The 20912-nt window shown below is 35.1% G+C and overlaps 1 long non-coding RNA gene across 1 annotated transcript; it reads right to left on the bottom strand.

Annotated features, from left to right (window-relative positions):
- Positions 1–16278: 16278 nt before the first annotated feature.
- Positions 16279–19366, bottom strand: LOC140743686 (uncharacterized). The gene is made up of 2 exons (XR_012102490.1): positions 17731–19366; positions 16279–16912 (listed from the first exon to the last, which is right to left on the bottom strand). It is a non-coding gene; the product is annotated as an uncharacterized LOC140743686 (long non-coding RNA).
- Positions 19367–20912: the final 1546 nt, after the last annotated feature.

The raw sequence follows: 20912 nt of genomic DNA on the forward strand, positions 1-20912 counted from the left end.
ATTATGACTTATGGTATATTGCTATGGGGGTGCTCGTCACACCTAAATGATATTTTTATATTGCAAAAGAGAGCTATACGACCTATCTACAGCCTGCTACCAAGAGCATAGAATTAAATAACTGTGTAAAGATATAATTATTCTAACTGTTATATCCCAATATATATGTAAGGAAAAATATTAATAAATTTGATATCGGTGTGACACGCATAATGTAAATACGAGGAACAAACAATCTTTCTACACATGTTACTCGTCTCCACAAAATAGGTAATTCTTTTATGGGTCAATGTCATAGATTAGTAAAGATTACTCACTCCTAACAAGAAAATGTACCCAGTTTTGAGAATTGAAACAGTTGCGTAAAAAAGTTTTGCCACGTCTCCGTGCTAAAATTTCCCTAAAATATTTGAAATAATTATTTATTTATTACGTAAATTACGTAATTATTACGTAAATTAGTTATTTATTCGTAAAGTTTCTCTAAAAATGTTTTTATTTGTCAAGAATTCAAAAAAAGAACTTACTAAAATAAGCAGTTTGTGGCTTCATTAAATTTCAAGGCGGCGAAGTATCTTTACTAATCTATGGTCAATGTATACGTTTTTATAATAAACTTCCTAGGAAAATCAGAAATTTGTAAATTAATAAATTTAAAGCCATAATCAAAATCAAACTTAGTCGTAAAACTTATTATAAAATTTCTGATTATATTGATGATAAAACAGCTTGGGACTTTAATAACAAGATTATTAGTTAATTAAAAAAATGTCAAAGTGTAGCGTATCTCGCTGAACAAACTTCTTTTTTAGATAAATGTAAAGCAAGACACTGGAGCTAATGCTTTATTAATTATATGTAAAAAGGATGTCATTTAGAAAAAGGAGAATAATTATTATTAAAAAAAAAAGACAAACCCACTGAGTTTCTTACCGGATCTTCTCAGTAGAGGTCGCGTTCAGAACCGGTAGTAGTTTAAGAAAAATATTGTAACTGACAATTTGAAAGTGCCGCCGTTGGCCTATACAAATAAAAATATATTTCATTTCATTTTAATGAATTTGACTAGAGAATTATTACAAAAATAAAAAATAATTATCTCACTCCTACAATTTAGACCAATCCAACGACACCTCGTATGTGAAAGTCCATTAAGCCATTTCAGCTGCAGGGCGGCTAAATAATAAGACAAACATATTACATACACCCATTTCGAATGTAGTAGGATCCTTTATGGTTTGCCTCCGGAGCCTACCTATCTATTGCTTTATATCCAGCTCTATAGATAAGGTCTATTGTGTTCCGAGACCTTTCAAATTAATCATCACAGCTAGTAATTCAACTAATTAGTCAGGGCTGCATTGCTATTGAGGTTAGCGTTAGATAAGATACTATCTGGGGCTGGTTACAGATTTCCACAGGCGACAGTAGCTTCTTATAATCAGTTGGATTGCATGCTAGTTAGCCACTTCAATATTATCAAAAACATACATAACTAGATATATCCTATTTATCGAAAAACATTACCCACCGCGATCTGGTATAAATGTATATTTTGTACTGTACCCTTACCAGGAGTTTGTACGTTTCGACAAATATGATTGTTTTGGTATTTGTGACTGTTTTACGTATTGGCCCATACGATTTTATAGTTCTGACATGATCCGCTAGGGGCGCTGATTGGAATTTGTATGGGCAAATACGTAAACAAAAATCAAAACAGTCATATTTGTCGGAACGTAAATACTCCTGGTAAGGGTACTGGTCATTAAAAACCTACGTTTACCGACGATACCCTTTCTGTCGTTGTTCAAAAAACGGGAAAATTGCTAAGCTACTCACGTTACATTCCATTCGCAGAAATATTTTTATTTGCCTTTCAATTGGATTCAATCTTATACTCGTATTATATAAATTAAAATTTGTAAATTAAGAGTATTTCTCACTTACTTAGTAAAAGCATTGCCTCCAAAATGCTTTCATAATGAGAAAATTACGATAACTTACGATTTCTGTGAACTTCGGAGCATAATTAGGTAAATTCAGTTAGGTTATAGTTAGGTAGTTGAAGTTAATTGTTTTAATATACATATTACGTTAGACACAGTTCTGTGTTTAATGTTGATTTTCATAAGTGCAGGTACTTACACAGAACCTATATATCTACTTTGTGAAGGTGGTAGAACTCTCCGACGGCACACACATCTCTGCCTAATAATAGCGGTGTTAAGCGCTGCTGTGTTCTAGTTTGAAGGGTGTGGTAAGGGAGACGTGCTTATCCGAAGCATTCTAGCTTAGTTCTCAAATGTAGCGGCGCATTTATGTGTGACCTCAGGTAGGAATCTAATCTTATCTAGGATTGATTACAGATGTCCATGGATGGCAGTAACCATTTGCCATCAGGTGGACTGCATGCTTGTCTGCTACTCGTATATTATAAAAAAAAAACTTTAGTAATTTAAAAGACAAAGTAAGGCAGAATCAACAACGTACGAGGCGTTTCATATTGACCCTCGTTTATACAAAAAAGATTTGATTAAATTACTCGTCCGATGCGGTCTGCCGTGTGAGCGAAAACATAAACGTTGAGCGTTTTCGAGCACTAAAAACTCGTACTAAGGCTGAACTCTGCTGAAGCCTAGATATGAAACGCGCGTAAAACACTTACGTATTGTAAATTATTCGGAAACTCGTATACGCCCGTATAATTTACGATAACTTATTGTTATGCTTTTCGTGTGTTACTATACGTGTCCTGTCAATGTAGCAAAGTGAAATATTTTATACGTGGACATAAATTGGCTGCAAAATATTTATACATTCTCACTTTTCCGTAATTCGCAACAATATTTCATTAAAAGCAGACACTTCTTGACTGGTGCATTGAGTTATGGTTTATTATAATATTATTCATGATCGATTACTCGATATATTTTATGTGAAGAGTTTCCTTTGTTTATCACAAAGCAGTAATGTTGTGCTTTCGAGGTTGTAGGACCAGTACCCTTACCATGAGTTTTTACGTTTTAACAAATATGACTGTTTTGGTATTTGTTTACGTATTTGCTCATAGAATTTCCAATCAGCGCCCCTAGTGGATTGTGTCAGAACTTGGAAATTGTATGAAATATTAAAACAGTCATATTCGTCGAAACGTAAAAACTCATGGTAAGGGTACAGGAGTGGAAACGGGTCTATAATCGGCTTCAGATAAAACCCCTTTTCTACTTATATAGAGTTGATCATAGTTGACCGACTGACTATTTAGCATTAAATTCCCTGCATGCTCATTTAGTACGTACTGAGGTAAAAAATTGGCAAGTATAATTTAAACTCGCACATGGAGCGTTCTTTATTTACTCGTATTATCACAGCAACAATAGAAATCAATGAAATGCGAAAATTTGAAAAGTCGATATTAAAGCGAAAAACACCGAATAATAGCGGCTCCTCGTATGACGACCCCTTTTTGTAAAATTTTAGTATTTGTAAACGTGATAAAGTAAATGGGCTTAAAGTTAAATATTCATCATCGCCTTTAGACATACCCAACATAAAACTCGTTAATGTATCGCAGTGCTTGAACCTTGCACATTTTTTGTTAGCTCCATTTTATTATATTTCGGAATTGCTACTTGAAATTTTAATTGGTCGTTATTTTTGAATAAAGTGCAAATGAGCATAAATGAGTATGGTCACTGCCACTTATTTTGCAATAAGCTTGGTATAAAGGCACCTGCTAGGTACCACTTCTGTGGCCTAAGAAGAGGCGACCTTTCATATGTACATATGTTAGCCGCCAATCACTTTAGAACAGGTGTGAAAGTGTCACCTTTCCATGGTGGTCGAACCACACTGTCTTACTATCAGTCACGCTGCCAAGTTTCAGCTTTACTTATTTAAACCCGCTAGTTAATGCAAGGCTAATTTTCCATTAAATTAACAACTGAAGGTGGTACCACCGCCACACCTATTTCTACCTCATAAAAGTAGCGTTAAGCGCTGCTGTGTTCTGAAGGGTGTGGTAAGGAAGACATAATTTTCCGAGGCGTTTCAGGTTAGTCCTCAGGCATCTGTGGCCGAACCCTAAGAATACCTAATCCTATCTAGAGTTGATTACAGATATCCATGGGCGGCAGTAGCCATTTACCATCAGGTGGATTGTATGCTCGTTACAAAAATGATTTCAATGAACCTTAAAAATCGAATATCAAAACACTTGTATGAAAACAAAAGATTGCTAAGCAAAGTTACTGTTGTGTTAGCATAGTGGTCTACTAAGTTTGATAATAAAGCAATAGCGGCATCATCTTGTTTAGTTAACGCGAAGATTCTCAGTGAATTTGATCGAATCTACATCTCAAAGTTTCATATTTCAACACCAGTAAACTGAGACGAGATCCATCTCGTTACATGAATATTCAAATTCAAAAATTGAAGTGTATTGGAATATCTAAGAAACACAGTAGGGTTATCTACCCAAATAATAAAAAAATAACCTTTTAGTAAATAGCAGCTGTCTATCTGTCTGTCTATTATGTAAGTAGTAGTTGAAGGGTGTGGTAAGGAGAATATACTTTTCCGAGGCGTTCCAGCTTAGTCCTCCGGGAAATAATGACGTATCACAAACAAAAGGAAAAGGCTATTTTTTAGGAAAATACATTATTTTTCATACCTTCTTATACTTTTTTTTTTCAAATCGTCAGAATAAGAAAACACCCAGCAAAACCAAAAAGTATCATATAATCTTTTCTCCATTCTAACGTCTAATCTACACAATCGTATAGGTCCCAATGACGCTCGAGTTTCTACACATTTAGCATCATGGGCTCCCCTACTATTCATCATCGTCAACCCATTACTGTCCCACTGCTGGGCACGGGTCTCCTCTCATAATGAGAAGGATTAGGCCATAGTCCACCGCGCTGGCCAAGTGCGTATTGGTAGACTTCACATACCTTTGAGATTTTTTTTTGATAAATCTCTCAGGTATGCAGGTTTCCTCATGATGTTTTCCGTCACCGTTTAGCAAGTGATAATTAATTTCTAATACGCACATAATTTTGAAAAATCAGAGGTGCGTGCCTAGGATTTGAACCTCGGACCCCTCGATCGAGAGGCCGAGTTTCTTAACCACTAGGCTATCACTGCCCCTACTATTAGATACTGTATAATATTATACACAAATATATATACGAATAATTTTAAGTTTTCTTCGAGTCGCTATAACTTTTTAGTAATATATAATGTATTACCATTTTCTTCATTTAAATATCCGTGAGCTCTTTTCATAACCTTAACAATCCTTAATTATATCTGACCCCGTAATGATTAAAAATTCATCCGCAAAGTTATTAATTCCAAGCTAACTCATTTCGTTTGCTGCACGTGGAATCTGTTTTCCAGTTTAACCTGTATTTATGATTCTGCTAACTGCAATATTCAGTGAGTATTAGTTAGAATTTGCAAGGTCTCTCTTTGTTTGGAAAGCTGAAAGCGCAGAGTTCTGTAAACACGAAGCCCGTTAAACTTTTAATTAACTAAAACGTCATGTTTTTCTAGCTAAAAATATCAAGCTAAATAAATAATGTTAGTTTTCTGGCTTTTTAACAGACTTCAAAAATATGTTTTTATATGTTTGTTCGGCGAAAACTTCGTCGTTTATTGCGCCGAATTCAGAAATGTGTACTGAACCAACATTTACTTCGAATAATTTTTACTTTGTAGTGACATAGAAATCGGTTTTATTTTTTTGTTATTTTTTTTCTCTAAATTAAAATCCCTCACTAATATTGATATTATTATTTCTAAATTCAATAATAAATATAGCATCCGGCTAAAATATTGTCTTTGTATTTTTTGTTAATATTATAGCAAATATATTTAGTGTATTTGCATTTATATTTTAATTATTTTATTAATTTATAAGTAACATTAAACTCAATTGAGCCTTGTTTCTATCGGCCACAGCGAGCTCTCTCATCTGGCCCATTACGATTCTCGTACTTTCTAGTGTGCATGTTTCGAGGACGCTTAATATGGTGGCTTTATCATTATGTTACTTAATTAGAAAGGGAACATAGCTTACCCTTTGTTTCTGGCGCCCATTGTTTCACTTTATTTGCTGTAAATATGTCATTTTAATTTGTATTAATTTGAAATGAAATGAAATGAAATATATTTATTTTGTATAGGCCAACGGCGGCACTTACAAATTGTCAGTTACAATATTTTCTTAAACTACTACCGGATCGGAACGCGACCTCTACATAACATCCTCCTACATAACATCGTAATATATATTTATAAAACTATTTAATTCTACCATAAAATACCCGATCACATTTTGAATCTCACAGAAAAAAAGTTCAAACATGTCGTTAAAAAAACACTATGTAAAAAAGTGATTATTTGACTGACAACACGGTGTGGACTGAAGTTCCAGCTCCACATGTACCATTAGGTTAAGTTTAACATTGTAAAAAACAATTTTTTTTAAAGATGTGTGTTAGTGTTAGTTTGATGAGTTTCTTTCGCCGCTTCTTCTCCATAACGAAACAACTTGTGAAGTGGTGGTAGTTGTATTGACATTCAAAAAGTGCTCTGTAAAGAACCTATTTTGAATAAAAAAAAATGATTTGATTTGATTTAACATTATTTATTTATGAAGTAGCTTTAACAATAAAATAGCGTAAACTTTATGTCGTCGGAGGTAATGTTATCATGTGCGATAAAAGTAAATAAAAATATAGTTTACTTATAAAAGTAATAACCACGCTAAAATCTCACGACGAAAATCGTTAATCCTGACGATCCTGCTGAAGAGAATGGGTCAAAATTATTAAAATCGTGTACCGGTTCTTGATTGGTGTCTAAATTTTAAATTAATTGAAGCGTTCAAAGTGGGTAAAACTCGAGTTCATAGATTCCTTTACATACGTACACAATGTATGTAACATTACTACATACATACCTAATTCATAGGTCACGCTATTAAAAGCATGGTAAAAAGTGCATGATCTGTTTATATTATTTCTAAAATAATCGCCTTTTGATAGTTACGCAAATATTAACTATCGAAGATTACATTACGTACTTAACGTACCTTAAGAAATTTAATGTAGATATATTTAATTATGGTTCCATAACTAAGTTGTAAGTGCTAACTTGTACTTGTAAATACGCATACGCAAATAGCAACTAAACAATTTATGTTATTCCAAAACCTGTAGAAATCCGGCGAAAGTTGGAAAACAAAACGTCGAGCTGGTTTACCTTAAAAGCTTGGAATAGTTCATTTATTAGCTTAGATTAAACACAGTCTGCGAGGAATTTGGGAACGGTTCGTAGAAGCGATGGATGTAAAGCTAACGTAGGCCCGGAATAAGGATGGCGATTATTTCTGAAAAGATCGATTTTTGAATCGATTCGAATGAAAGTGCAATAAATCGTTTCACAAAAAAATCGAGGGACAAAGAATCGATCCTCTAACAGTCGATCTTCTATCTTTTCAGCTAAAAAGAGCGAAAAATAGGCCATCAGGACCAAACAAGCTAAAATACGTATCCGTCAGCAAAAAACAATCCATAACACATTCAACCAATTTCAAAAGTCGGTCGTTGTCGGAGTTCTTGCAAAACTTAACATATGATGAGACTGAGTCACTTATTTCTAACAACTAACTATGAGACGCACATACGCTCACCCCACACACAAGCACACACACACCAACACACACACATTCTTACAACATACCCAAAATACACGTACACTACATCTGCGTTGAACTTTTTCATAGATTTATAATGCATATAACTTTAATTCCTTTAATTGTATATTTGTAATTTTCTATATTCCTTAATTTTATTTCTGTACTCCGAGGTGGGCGTAGATAGTGGCGACACAGTTTATACTATTGCCGCTGTTTACGACAATATTATTTGTAAAACTGTTTTTGCTTCGAAATAAATCTTTAAATCTTAAATCTTTAAATTATAAAGGATCGACTTTCGATCTTCTAGGATAGACGAACGATTCACTGAATCAATCCATTGCTGGAAATCGATAAAAATAGCAGACTTTTTTGGCCCTAAAGATCGATTCTTTGATTAATCGATCTCAGATCTCCCTAGTCTAAAATGTAGCTTTATGCTTAGTATGGAATAATTCATGAACCGTTATCTAACATCACATTACATATGTCACGCTCCCGCGATCATCAAAGGTCTGGGACTTATCCAATATTTACTAGAAACAACATTGCTTTGTGTTTTTGATGGAATTTTGCAAATTTTCTTCAAGTTACAATTATATGATTTCTCAATATTTGAATTATATCTTGTTTTTTTTATATAGGTATTAAACATAAAATCACTCACACACGACATAATCACACAACATTTCATTTCATTTTAGTCAACGTGATTTTATTTTTGTTACTGAAGCCTTTAAACCTTAAAGTTTGTAATGCAATGTTGAGTTTCTGTTTTCTAGTGTAAAGGTACTTATACGAGTTTAACTTAATTCTCAGGTACAGCAACTTTCTCTTAGTCCGCGCGTATCTTGAATTAGTTTCAGCGATAGTTGCTGTTATTCTCGAGTTTGCGTGAACTTTATTTGTGTGCACCATTTATGTGCGAAAATCTGTAACTCCTATATATACTCATGGGTAGCAAACTATAATTAAGTAATTACGTGATAACTGAATCGCATTTGCTTCATTTTGTCTTCCCATTACAGCAATTAGTACATGGATTGGCTTTCAAACGGACCCCCATTGCACGAAAGTGATTGGTTTATGCACAGACCACAAAACTCGTTTTACGTGGAATGGATAGTAATGAGATTCTGGGAATTAGGCCGTCAAAATTTGCATTGTGACTTTAGATAATATCTCTAAATATTTTTATACAACCTAAAATAAAATGAAAAAATAAATAATGATTTTTCGCAGTTATAGTATTACAAATAAATTATCACTTGCTTCAGAGATGAAGGAAGAAGGAAACAGTGTGAAGAAACCTGCTTACCTGAAAGATCTTTGAAAAAAGATCTCAAAGGTATGCGAAGACTACCAACACGCACTTGGCCAGCGCCGTAGACTATGGTCTAATCTTTCTCATTCTGAGTGAGACCCGTGCCCAGCAGCAGGACAGTAAAGAGACGACGAGTAATATGTGAATGAACACTTTTTGTATGTTTACATGTTTACACGCTTTCACGCTTTCTACTTTCTACACTCACAGCCCCACATTAGGATTCCCTGTGTCGTGGGTGCCATGGACACACACATAGACAAATACACAAACACCCAGACACAAAAACAGAAATCTAAATTCATCATTTAGATATCTGTCTGGCCGGGAATCGAACCCGGGACCCTTTGCGCGTCAGACCGGTATGGTGGCCGCTCCGCCACGCGGGTCGTCTTTTTTATAATATGGGAAGTAGCAGACTGTTCAAAATAGCTGCCGCCCATGGACATCTGTAATCAACCCCAGATAAGTTTAGATATTCCTACACAGATACGACGGACCTCAGAGAGCGCACAAGGGTGGCGGCGCAACTGTGCCCTTAAAGACTAAGCTGGAACGCAATATGGAAAGAAAAGTATGTCTTACTGCGCCCTACAAACCAAAACACTGCAACGCTTAACACTGCTGTTGGTAAGCAGAAATCTGGAGGCACGGCAGTGCCTCCGCCAAGTCGAGCCAAAGCCAAAAATAGCGGCACGGCCGTAGCATTCTTTTCTCGAAGCAATTCGGCCCATTTTTGACCCCCTGTAACTTCGTTGCATATGAAGCTAGAAGCCTGAATTTTCAGGAGCCAAGCAAGCATTGTATAGACACGGTGTATTACCAATTTCATTTAATTTGAACCAGTAGTTTAAGAATTACAAGTAGTCAAAGTTCGTAATTTTGTCACTCACTGACTGACCGATCATCAAAATGTTAAGGCACTTCTAGCAGACATAGAAGGTTAAGATTAAGAATACAATTAGTGTTTAATATATAACTCACGGAAAAACTATAATATTTTGCAATTTCTGTCCGGTTATCTAGATACACCAACTACATAAAATAACTTTGTATCCTATATAAGTATATAGGATTACAAAGTTATATTTGCAGTTAATGAATCTGTGTTCCTGTCCGTGAAATGTACGAGTAGTAGGGGAGCCCATGATGCTAAATGGGTAGAAACTCGAGCGTCGTTTGGACCTATACGATTGTATAGATTACACTTTAATGAGTGAAGAAAAGTTTGTATGATATTTTTCGATTCACGGTGGGAATAGCTTCTAGAGGATTCAAAAGATGTAAAAAAATGAATCAGACGGACATACTCAAGGCGCAGCAGAAATATGTTTATCTGCTGGTTTGCAGCCATACGAGAGGTAAAAATGGAGAAAAAAAATTACACCAGTGCATTAGATTTTCAAAAGGGGATATTAAGTTACCCCAGATGAGTCGCCCATTCGAAAGACTGACGATTCGATTCGAAAGACTGTCAGTGACTCTTCGAAAATGCAAAAAAAAATCGTTATCTTGACACACTCGAGGGCGTAAGATTATTATACAGGAAATTCCAGCTGATGTTTTACTTCTCATAACCCTTCATCTGACGATTTAGTGGAGGGGTCTTTTTATACCGACGATTTGAAAAAAAAAATGTATTTTCCATAAAATTTGCCTTTTCCTTTAGCTTGTTATACACCAGTACTTTCCAGGGATTCATGCTAATAAGTGACGCTATCAGATAGTGTATGTACATATTCTCTTTTTAAATGACTGTTTTTTCACTACATCAACGTGTGGTATGATTATGATGTTACCCGTTTTCTAGCATTATTTCCTTTATATTAAAAAAAATACCGCGCTCAAGTATGTCCAGGTAACGATTTTTTTGCAACCTTATTACTCCCTAACGCCATCCTCAAATCGTCAGATTGTTATAAATTTATTGTTTTCAGCATGTAATTAAGCTACTATAGATTTCACGATATTTTCCCCGTGCGAACCCCCCAAATGGATGGTTTAAGATACTCTATAGGATGTAAGGTATCTCCCATATCTTAATCTGCCGCGTTCGAGTCACTCTCGAAATCCCCTCTTGGGCTCCCCTACTATTATTGGCGACGTCAATTGTTTTTATTCTCGAGACAAAAGAAGTTTTCAATTCCAACTTCAATTTAACTTCAATACAAATAATGGGTGAAGTGCGAATCGAACTCGTACACTGAGGGTTCCGTACCAAAAAAACATGTGTTTTTTATATTTACTAATTGATATTATAGCAGCCATAGAATGCATTGTGAAAATCTCAACTGTAACATCTATTACGGTTCAATAGATAAAGTGAAAAACGCCAAAAAATAGCAGGTCCTTATATGTTTGTCCCTGTAGTTCCTGGACTAAAATAGGGCTACGATATCCCCTGCCTGTCGTAAGAGGCGACTAAAAGGGGGCTTCCGGAGTTCGGCGTGGCAAGAGTGGGAGCTCGAACCGTCCTATAAGTGTCCCCGGGAAGGACGGCGGTATGTGTGGTCGCATACCGTCGTGTACACCGGATAGTTTGGGAGGAGCGAAAACTGCTCCCCCAGGGCAGAACTCGATCGGGGCATCGCGCTTGGAGGACTTCGGTTGCGTTTCGTCGGAGATCCCGGAGTTCTCCAACAAACATTGAGGACGGCCACCGGGGGGTTTTAGTGCGGTAAAAGTCCCACATAACCCCGCGTCACTTTCACGTCATCGGGTACCTTTTGAAGATTTCCTCCTCATAAAGAAAAAAAAAACTATCCTTTATTTGAAAGTTTTTCTTTTTATTTTTAGTACTTGTTGTTAAAGTGGCCATCATTATACATATTCCGTAAAAAAATTAAGTTTCTATCTATTAAGGTTCCAGAAATAGAGCTCTATGTCAGACAGACAAACGGACAGCTTAGTAATAGGTTCCGTTTTTACCCTTTAGGTACGGAACCCTAAAAAGTAATATAATATCAAAAACAGTCCGAATTTTTGACAAATGTCATGAGAATAAAACTATATGTTGCGGCTAATGTGCCTAATCAGTTAAAACGCAGATTAGCTTGCCCATTACCTAAAGTACAAAACTAAGATTGTATCAATTTTCACCCCTTGACGTCGTTTCGTGCATGCCATGATGCGTCGTCGTGTCATGAATTTACGACAAACATTGCATATTTTCAAGAAACAATATCGCTTTGCGGCATGATGTCGCTATGTATCACGATACGTCGTTATGTCGTAAAAAGGCATATGTTTTAGCCCTAAGAGCAAGTCTGAAAAGATGTTTCGAATTTTACTACATAGTTAATCTGCATATAATTATCTTCTAGCTAATCTTGAGACTAACTAGTTAATGTGTATGCTAACGTATTCCGCAATCTAACGGTAACATACACAAAATACAATAACTGTCGTGAGGTAAAGCAACTGTCACAGTATTATAAAATAATAATAAGTTTGTTTCCAAGTAAACAAATGTTTAGGCAAATTTCGCCCTTGTTGCGCTTAAATAAATGTCTGTATGAAAATAAGCATACATAATTATAAAATTTTACAAAGTTCACCATGTAAAATCCTTAATAACTTTTAAACGGATTACCCTAATTACACAATTATTTTTGCCCTATCCGTTTTAGACCTAAACCTACCAAATGGCATTAAAGACAAACCAATATCTACACAAACAAAAAATCATGTTTTCAACTTACGTAATATTTGAAAAAAAATACACCCTCTATATTATTCCACTACCTCATCGTGTTGCTTATAAGGATAAAATTCTTGAAAGTAATGATAAATGACAAAGTAAAGGAAAAGCCCCATTTTTAAGAAAATTCAAATTTTTTCATAATAATTTGGCAGTTAAATTATCGCCATTCATTAATTTAAACATTTCGCATATTAACAATTTTTTGGCCTTATGTTTTAAATCATTCGAAAGCGGACGTTTTGTTCTCCAAGAATTTATATTTTTATGTTCGACTTAGTTAAGGTTATTTCTAGGACCATTATAATAGATTTGTAAATTGCTATGCGTTTGTAACTTGCTATGCGTATGCGGAGTTTACATTCAGATGTAAAGTTGTCAATTTGCGAGAATGACTTTTTCGAGTCAAATCCGAGTGATTACTTAACAAAGAGATATTGAAAATCATATTCAACGTTATTACGAAGTTGTAAACGAGGAAAAATAAGAATTTACTAATGAATCAGTTATCTATTTTTATTAAAAAATAAATCCTCGGCGGGAACTTAGTTGCCATGGCGTAAGTCATGGCCATAACATCGAAGAATTAGTTGATTAACCAACAAATTCTTCAATTTTATGACTTATGTATAGTCCTAAAGAATTATAAGTCATATGTTACGTATAATCCTTAAGGATTAGTATACCAAGGTATGAAAATATATGTATTTTCTTCAAAATTTTCTTTTTACTTTAATTTGTCACATAACATTACTTTCCAGAATTTTATCCTTATAAGCAACACTATCATATAGTGGAATAATATAGAGGGTGTATTTTTTTAAAACTGAACTCGTTCGATTCCCGGCTAAGGAAAAAGATATTTTAAAAACTAATGATGCAGTTATAGTTTTTATCAAAATCGGCCTCGTAACCCCTTTCAGCACTTTTCGCTAATGCACTTTTCAATATTATTCGGTGAAAAATATGGTCTAGCTGAATATATGTATTATTAATATACTTTGCAAGTAATAATTTAAAAAATAACTACAGGTTGAATGCAGAAGACAAATATAGACTAATAATTTAAGTATGATTTCGTTATTGGTGAGTAAACTTACTGAAAAAGGATTTACTGTTAATTTCCGGAAAAACAGTTTCACTATTAGTAACTCTATGGATAATATCATCGCAACTGGCCACAACGTACATGGTATACATAAATTTAAACAATTTGTCAAATCACCGATATGTAATTTGACAATGTCAAATAAATATTGGCATAGAAGACTAGCCCGTACTAATCCGGAATATATGCGAATTTTAAAGAATATTGTGACTCGTCTTGATGATGTGAACATTACGACGGATATGTCGACTAGTAAGAAACCATTTCCAAAACTTTGAACGGGAGCGAACGATATACTGGAGATCGTACATACAGGTTTATGTGGTCCCATGGAAGCTACTTCATTCAACGGTTCAAGGTACATGTTATTATTTATCGACGAATATACTCGAATGACGCATGTTAATTTTCTCAAACATAAGAGTGAGACTTTACGAAATTTAAAAAATATAAAGTTCGCGTTGAAAAGGCAACTAGTAAGTCGAACAAGTGTATGAGATCAGATGGTGGAACGAAGTTTTGTACTAGAGCTTACGATATTTTTTTGTCAACAAATGAAATTCTACATCAGAAGGCGATATATAGTATATACCACCAAACAGAATGGTATGGTTGAAAGAGCTAACAGAACTATTATCGAAAAATCGAGAAGTCTATTATAAATTGCAGCGAATTTGAGCAAGAGCGTTAAATACTGTGATTTATATCAAAAACCGGAGTCCGACGAAAGGCAGTGAAAGACTGCGTGCCACTTCAAAAATGGTCTGGGAAACGAGTAGATGTTACCTATTTATGCTTATTTGGATGTGCAGCGTATACTCTTATACCAAACAGAAAAGACGAAAATTGGATGCAAAGTCAAAACCAATGTTTTTTGTCGGATATTCATAAGAAGATATCGATTATTTAATACGAAGACACGTGAAATCACAATCAGTCGAGTTGTTAAGTTTTTAGACGATGTTTTTCCTGAGGATAACGGGAGTAATTCCAGTTGTCAAAATATTAACTTTTTCGATTTAATTTATTGTCATGTTCGAATGAAAGTGGTGATGAATGAAAAGAGTGCATGACTGATGCGGGTGTTACAGGTGATATCGGTGTATGTGTGCCTGCGGTTACAGATACAAGTAAAGTAAGTAATGTGACTAATGCTATGACGGATGTAAGCGAGTCTGAAGTAATGGAACGTGAATCTGTTGATATAAGTAATGATAGTAATAGGCGTTATCATGTTAGAGAGAGAAAATAAACTGAATTTTACAACTTTTTAACATGTGATTTAATTTCAGAGAGTGGTCCTGTAACGGCCTGAGTGTAGGCCTGATCGTAATTTGTGCTAAAATAAAATCAAACTTGAATTCTTGTTGGACCGCCGCGTGATAGCATGCTTATAGATGACTGAGTGATTATTTGAGACCAAAAACAATGTATTTTAAAATTATTGCAAGCCTTTGGTATGTCCGTTTGTAAGTCCGTATCAACTTCAATGGAGGTTGATTTGAAATAAACAAAAGGTAATTCAGATAGTAACAGTAGTCTACCGTGTCAGAGTTTAGTGGGGAGATTCAACTATTTAGCCAGTTCCACGAAAGAGTTATGTTTGGTAGTATTTATGTAGAGTTTTGTTATAGGTGGGTAATATAGATCAAGGGGGCGTATTGTAAGAACCTTTTTAATATAAATTGTAATCTATATTACTGGTTGTGTATAAAATGATATTGTTCGGTGACTCAAGATTAAAATAGAAATGAATAAAAACGTGGTCTAGCGGAAAATATGTTTTATTAATATACTCTTCAAATAATAATTCTTACAATAACTACAAATATTACCTACAAAAAAGAACGCTCATTCTCGTAAGACAGTGAGGGCGCTTTAAAAATATCTGTTGTTGACATTCAAGTAATAGAAGGTCCCGGAAAGAAAAAAAATTGGGCATACCTACAAAAAGGAATGAGATGCCATCAAAAACACTGCTTGTAAAAAAATCCAAGCCTCGCCATTCAGCTCTTCCACCGTAAAAAGTCGCGAGATCCATGAAATCCAAGTCGGTTGGTTCATACAGACTCTACTTAAGAGACCTTCTGTTTTAAGGTATTATCTCACTATCTAACCTAACAACATCTCATGGGACCATATCAATATTAAAAATATTTTATGTTTCAAATAAATAGATTGGACTTGGCAATCGTAGTAATGTTAATCGTGTGCTGCGATATGATGCGATTAAAACACAATGTGAACTGTTTGTGGTATCACCGCTTCCAGCAGCACCACCGCTAGATCAATTTTTGCGTCTTAAGCGCTGCTATGTTCTAGTTTCAAGAGTGCGGTAAGGAAAATATACTTTTCCGAGGCGTTCCAGCTTAGTCTGCTTCCTCTATATTATAAAAAAAACAATGTATATCACAAGTATATTATAATATAAACAATTATTAATCCAGACAAAGTTCTTTATTACTTCCTTTTGTTTTACACTGAAAGAGAATATAAGAAAACAACAAAACATCAAATTCAAAAGCGCACCGCGCCTCTCCTCACCGCTATGCCTCACCGCTCACAGATAAAAAATACAGCTCCTCAACTTGCCAGTTACAGTCGGCCATCCTGGAACAATTGCGCCGCAATTGACGCCTCACCTCACCTCACCTCTGTTACTACTTCTCATCTCTTTGCTCTGGTAATAGTTCCATCCATTTCCATATGATAGATCTACTTCTGATGAATTACATATTTTCAAATAGCCTTTGACCACGCAAATTATTTCTCTACCCAGTGTGCATAGGTACCACTCAATCTAGGCTCCACTGTCCTTGGCCACAAAAACTTTTCAAGCATGTCAGTATCCTCTTCTCCGACGCGTTCTGACCTCTCATTCGTACTCGAGTGAAGCATCTTATTCTCCGTCTTTCTTTAGTCCGTATTAATTCACTTTTCAACCACTCAGGACTCTCCTCAGGGCGCTACCTGCTTGAGTTAAGGTTGTTCACATCCATTCTCTACTCGACTCCCAGCGCAACACTTCATCTAGCAGGCGACACCCCAATCTTTATTTGCCAAAGATATCTGTAATAAGAAATCTCAGAGAGCAAGTGTGTTCCTTATCTGGCTACTATAAGGGTATCTTGACTACAAAAATGCTATTTTAGACTATGTGTATTAGAATTCCCACCACAAGAAAACTAAATTAAATTTGCTTTCTTCAATGAATTAACAAAATACTTTTTAAAACTTAAACCGAATCCATCAAAATCTAAAAGATTAAATATGGTTCATTGAACACCCCAAATAAATTAAAATATTTCATACGATGTCGGCTATAATGGCTCATCTTATGTTTACAACTCTGATAAGTAACATAGGGTTTGCAGCAACAAGGATATTTTCTTTATATGACAACTAACACTACTTCAGCGTCTCATCACATTTTCGCACTAACAATACTCATCTCACTCAGCTCATCTCACCACCGCATTTACGGAACCGAGGATCGAGAATGGTGCGCTTCTCAATAGACCGACAGTTCCTCTTGTTTTTGCATAATACCAACAAAGATAACTGAAGTTATTCATCTCTGATATCTATTACCTCAATTCAACCCAAAAATTAACAAGACAATAATATTGTTTATAAACGACACAGACAATAAAATGTTAAGTTAAAATGTTAAGCTATTATGACTCGATCGCTAGTTACTATTATCTAACGTTAGTCACTTAATGAGCACCTAGCTTTATTTCTATATCTCGTCAATATTCTCCCGCTATACTTAACCAGTCTAGCTTAACCACTAACACTTAACCAGCAACCATAGAGCGAAAGAGCTATAAGCTAAATAACAGAGTTTATTATTTTAAGTACCACTACTCGCTGCATTCACGTACCTCATATAATCTCATTTCTCACAATTAATTGTGAGCATACTTATAGTAGGCATCTACCGTCAGTGAGTTACTTTCTATGTTCATTAAAGGACACACAAGGACATTTCCTATTAAACCATTATGACTTTAGTAATCTAGCTCTCCTCTCTAGTAATCTAGCTCTCCTCTTTAGTAATCAAGCTCTCCTGCAACTGTAACCCACCATGCTCAATCAGAAAAGTTTATATCAATAATGTTGAATAAGCGCTACTCATAACATAAATGCTTAACCGGTACTCCTCAATTATTAAAAAGCTTACCCTGCATTAGGCACACAATAATACTTAACCACTATAACTCTAACACTATGATTTATTCTCAGTGAGCGACCATAAAGTACACTTGTATATGTGTAAAACTAATAATCTCAAGGGTCCTTTATATGTAGTATCAATTTAATTTACTCCTTAACTGTTAATAGAAGGCAAATAAACTCTAAAACGCCCATAAGTTTAAAAAGTCAAAGGTCTGTATCTGGGATTGAACCTCACACCTCATAACAGATTGAGAACCCGAATCTCAAACCAATAGGCTACCACTACTTATGTCTCTGACTTCGCACTCTATAATATTAATGAAGTTATTTGTGTAAAATAATAATTTCTTAAAACTCAAAATGTAAGTAGTCATATTAAGTACCTATGACTGTCTCTTTAACCTTTAACCTCAGATTGAATTATAATATTTTGTTGGAGATGTCTCAGTAATGTATCATGTCTCTCTCAAATTTCTAAATTAATAGAGAATATGCTGCTGCTCCACGCTCATACATCATAAAGAAGATTATTTACCAGATCCATACAAAATTCTAGAAAACTTAACTTGCGTTAAACATGCATAATGTGGTGTTGTTCAGGAACCGCTCAAAGAGTGCTACCAACAGCACCATCGCTACTTCCATTTCCTCTTCTACAACCCAGTCTTTGTTGCCAACGGTATAACACAAGTCTTAAGCGTCTGACTATACTCCACATCATGGTCATCTTGATATGTTATAACTGTTACAAGTCACACGTCCGTGTATGAAGCTCCTGTAGAGAAATAAACACAACTACAGTATAAAAGACTTTCACAGTTGCCCATCCTCATAATATTAGTTGAGCGGCCTGGGCTTTATAACATTACAACAAGCATCATTAATTGTTAACAACAAGTTTTATTTTAAATACTGCAACTAACATCTTATAAAAAAGACTATTAAACTTGTGTAAGTAAACAATTCAAGGCATACATCAGTACACAACACACATAGTACACACATGTAGTAACACAACTATTTTTGTCATAACAAATCTAGATAAGACGGACAAGTTAGCTTATAGAAGTTAGTCACCGTAGGCCGGACATCTGTAACCTCAGAAGGACTTCCAATGTAACGCCTGCTGCATTCTACTTCAAAATTCGTAAGCTACTAATTAATAATAATTATCGTATGCAAGCAGTCAGCTCCCTTATTCAATGTAAAATAAAACTTCTCACCAGCATATCAAAGCCTTACCCCAAGTGTATTAACAGCTGTTACGACACGTCATACTTATCTGGTTAATGAATTCTGCTCCTCTTGCTGCTCATTTTATAAGAAAAATGACTTACAGAGTCCCACTTGAAGCAGGTTATTGCACCGAAAGCATTTACTCAGGTACGACTTCACCTACTGGGCCTTCTATTTCACATCAGCCGGTACTTCTCATTAATTGCCATCATCATCGCCATCATCATCTACGATCATCCTCATCATCACCATCATCGATAATAATGCTTACAAATTACGACTTTAATGTTCCGACATCAGTTGGAATAATTTATTTTCTCTCATCTGGCATAATATCCTTTTTATATCTTTACTCTCTTCATTGTGAGCACTTTATACCACTTCTGAATATAATATAAACAATTATTAATCCAGACAAAGTTCTTTATTACTTCCTTTTGTTTTACACTGAAAGAGAATATAAGAAAACAACAAAACATCAAATTCAAAAGCGCACCGCGCCTCTCCTCACCGCTATGCCTCACCGCTCACAGATAAAAAATACAGCTCCTCAACTTGCCAGTTACAATATGTATATTAAATTAAATTAGTTCGTTTAGTACGATTGCCAAATCCAATCTATTTATTTGAAACATAAAATATTTTTAATATTGATATGGTCCCATGAGATGTTGTTAGGTTAGATAGTGAGATAATACCTTAAAACAGAAGGTCTCTTAAGTAGAGTCTGTATGAACCAACCGACTTGGATTTCATGGATCTCGCGACTTTTTACGGTGGAAGAGCTGAATGGCGAGGCTTGGATTTTTTTACAAGCAGTGTTTTTGATGGCATATCATTTATACAATACAACAATCGCACAGTCAGAGATCCTTGAAAGAACCACTGTATGTAAGGCCCCATAGATGGACGGTTCCTATGGAATACTGTAAATAATAAATATTGTATCCTACATGAAACTTATATTTTAAATAAAGTTTCATTACAGTCCACTAATTAGAGTTTTAGTGTATGTTTCTGAAGAAACCTTGACCAATTTAGGTACACAGTGACGAAAAAAAAGCTTTTATTAATTAAATATTAATGCTACTTTATCGTTAAAATTGTTAAAGGTACAAATTTACGATTACAGTTGTTTGTATGTCATATCAAATTTATTTACGCGGGCAAAGCCGCGGGTTCTGCTAGTTTACTATATCATTGATACGTAATCAATGTTAATATGTGGAAAAAGCCTCGTGACGTAGCATAAGCATTGTGCACTAAAATGTAAAAACATTTTCATACGCAAAAAAAATCACGAGCACAGCTGTCGTGTACAAATATGTGTCGATTCTGTAATCGACGTCCGGAGAGAATAAAACTAAATCACGATCCAATTTATCTTGTAAACATTATTCGGCCAATCTAAAAGTAATATTTATTTTGTCTTTGTTCTAAATCTGTACTTTGTTCTTTTAAAGGTGGTAGAATCCTTTGCGGTGCCACTCCGGCGGCACCACCGCCACACCTATTTCTACCTAATAACAGCAGTGTTAGGCGCTGCTGTGTTCCGGTTTGAAGGATGTGGTAAGGGAGACAGACTTTTCGGAGGCGTTCCAGCTTAGTCCTCAGGGGTAGCGGCGCATCTGTGGCCGACCTTAGGTAGGAA

This window comes from Epargyreus clarus, unplaced genomic scaffold (assembly GCF_041222505.1).
Source record: "Epargyreus clarus isolate Ecla_fem2 unplaced genomic scaffold, WU_Ecla_fem_2.2 ptg000007l, whole genome shotgun sequence".
NCBI classification, from domain to species: Eukaryota; Metazoa; Arthropoda; class Insecta; order Lepidoptera; family Hesperiidae; genus Epargyreus; species Epargyreus clarus.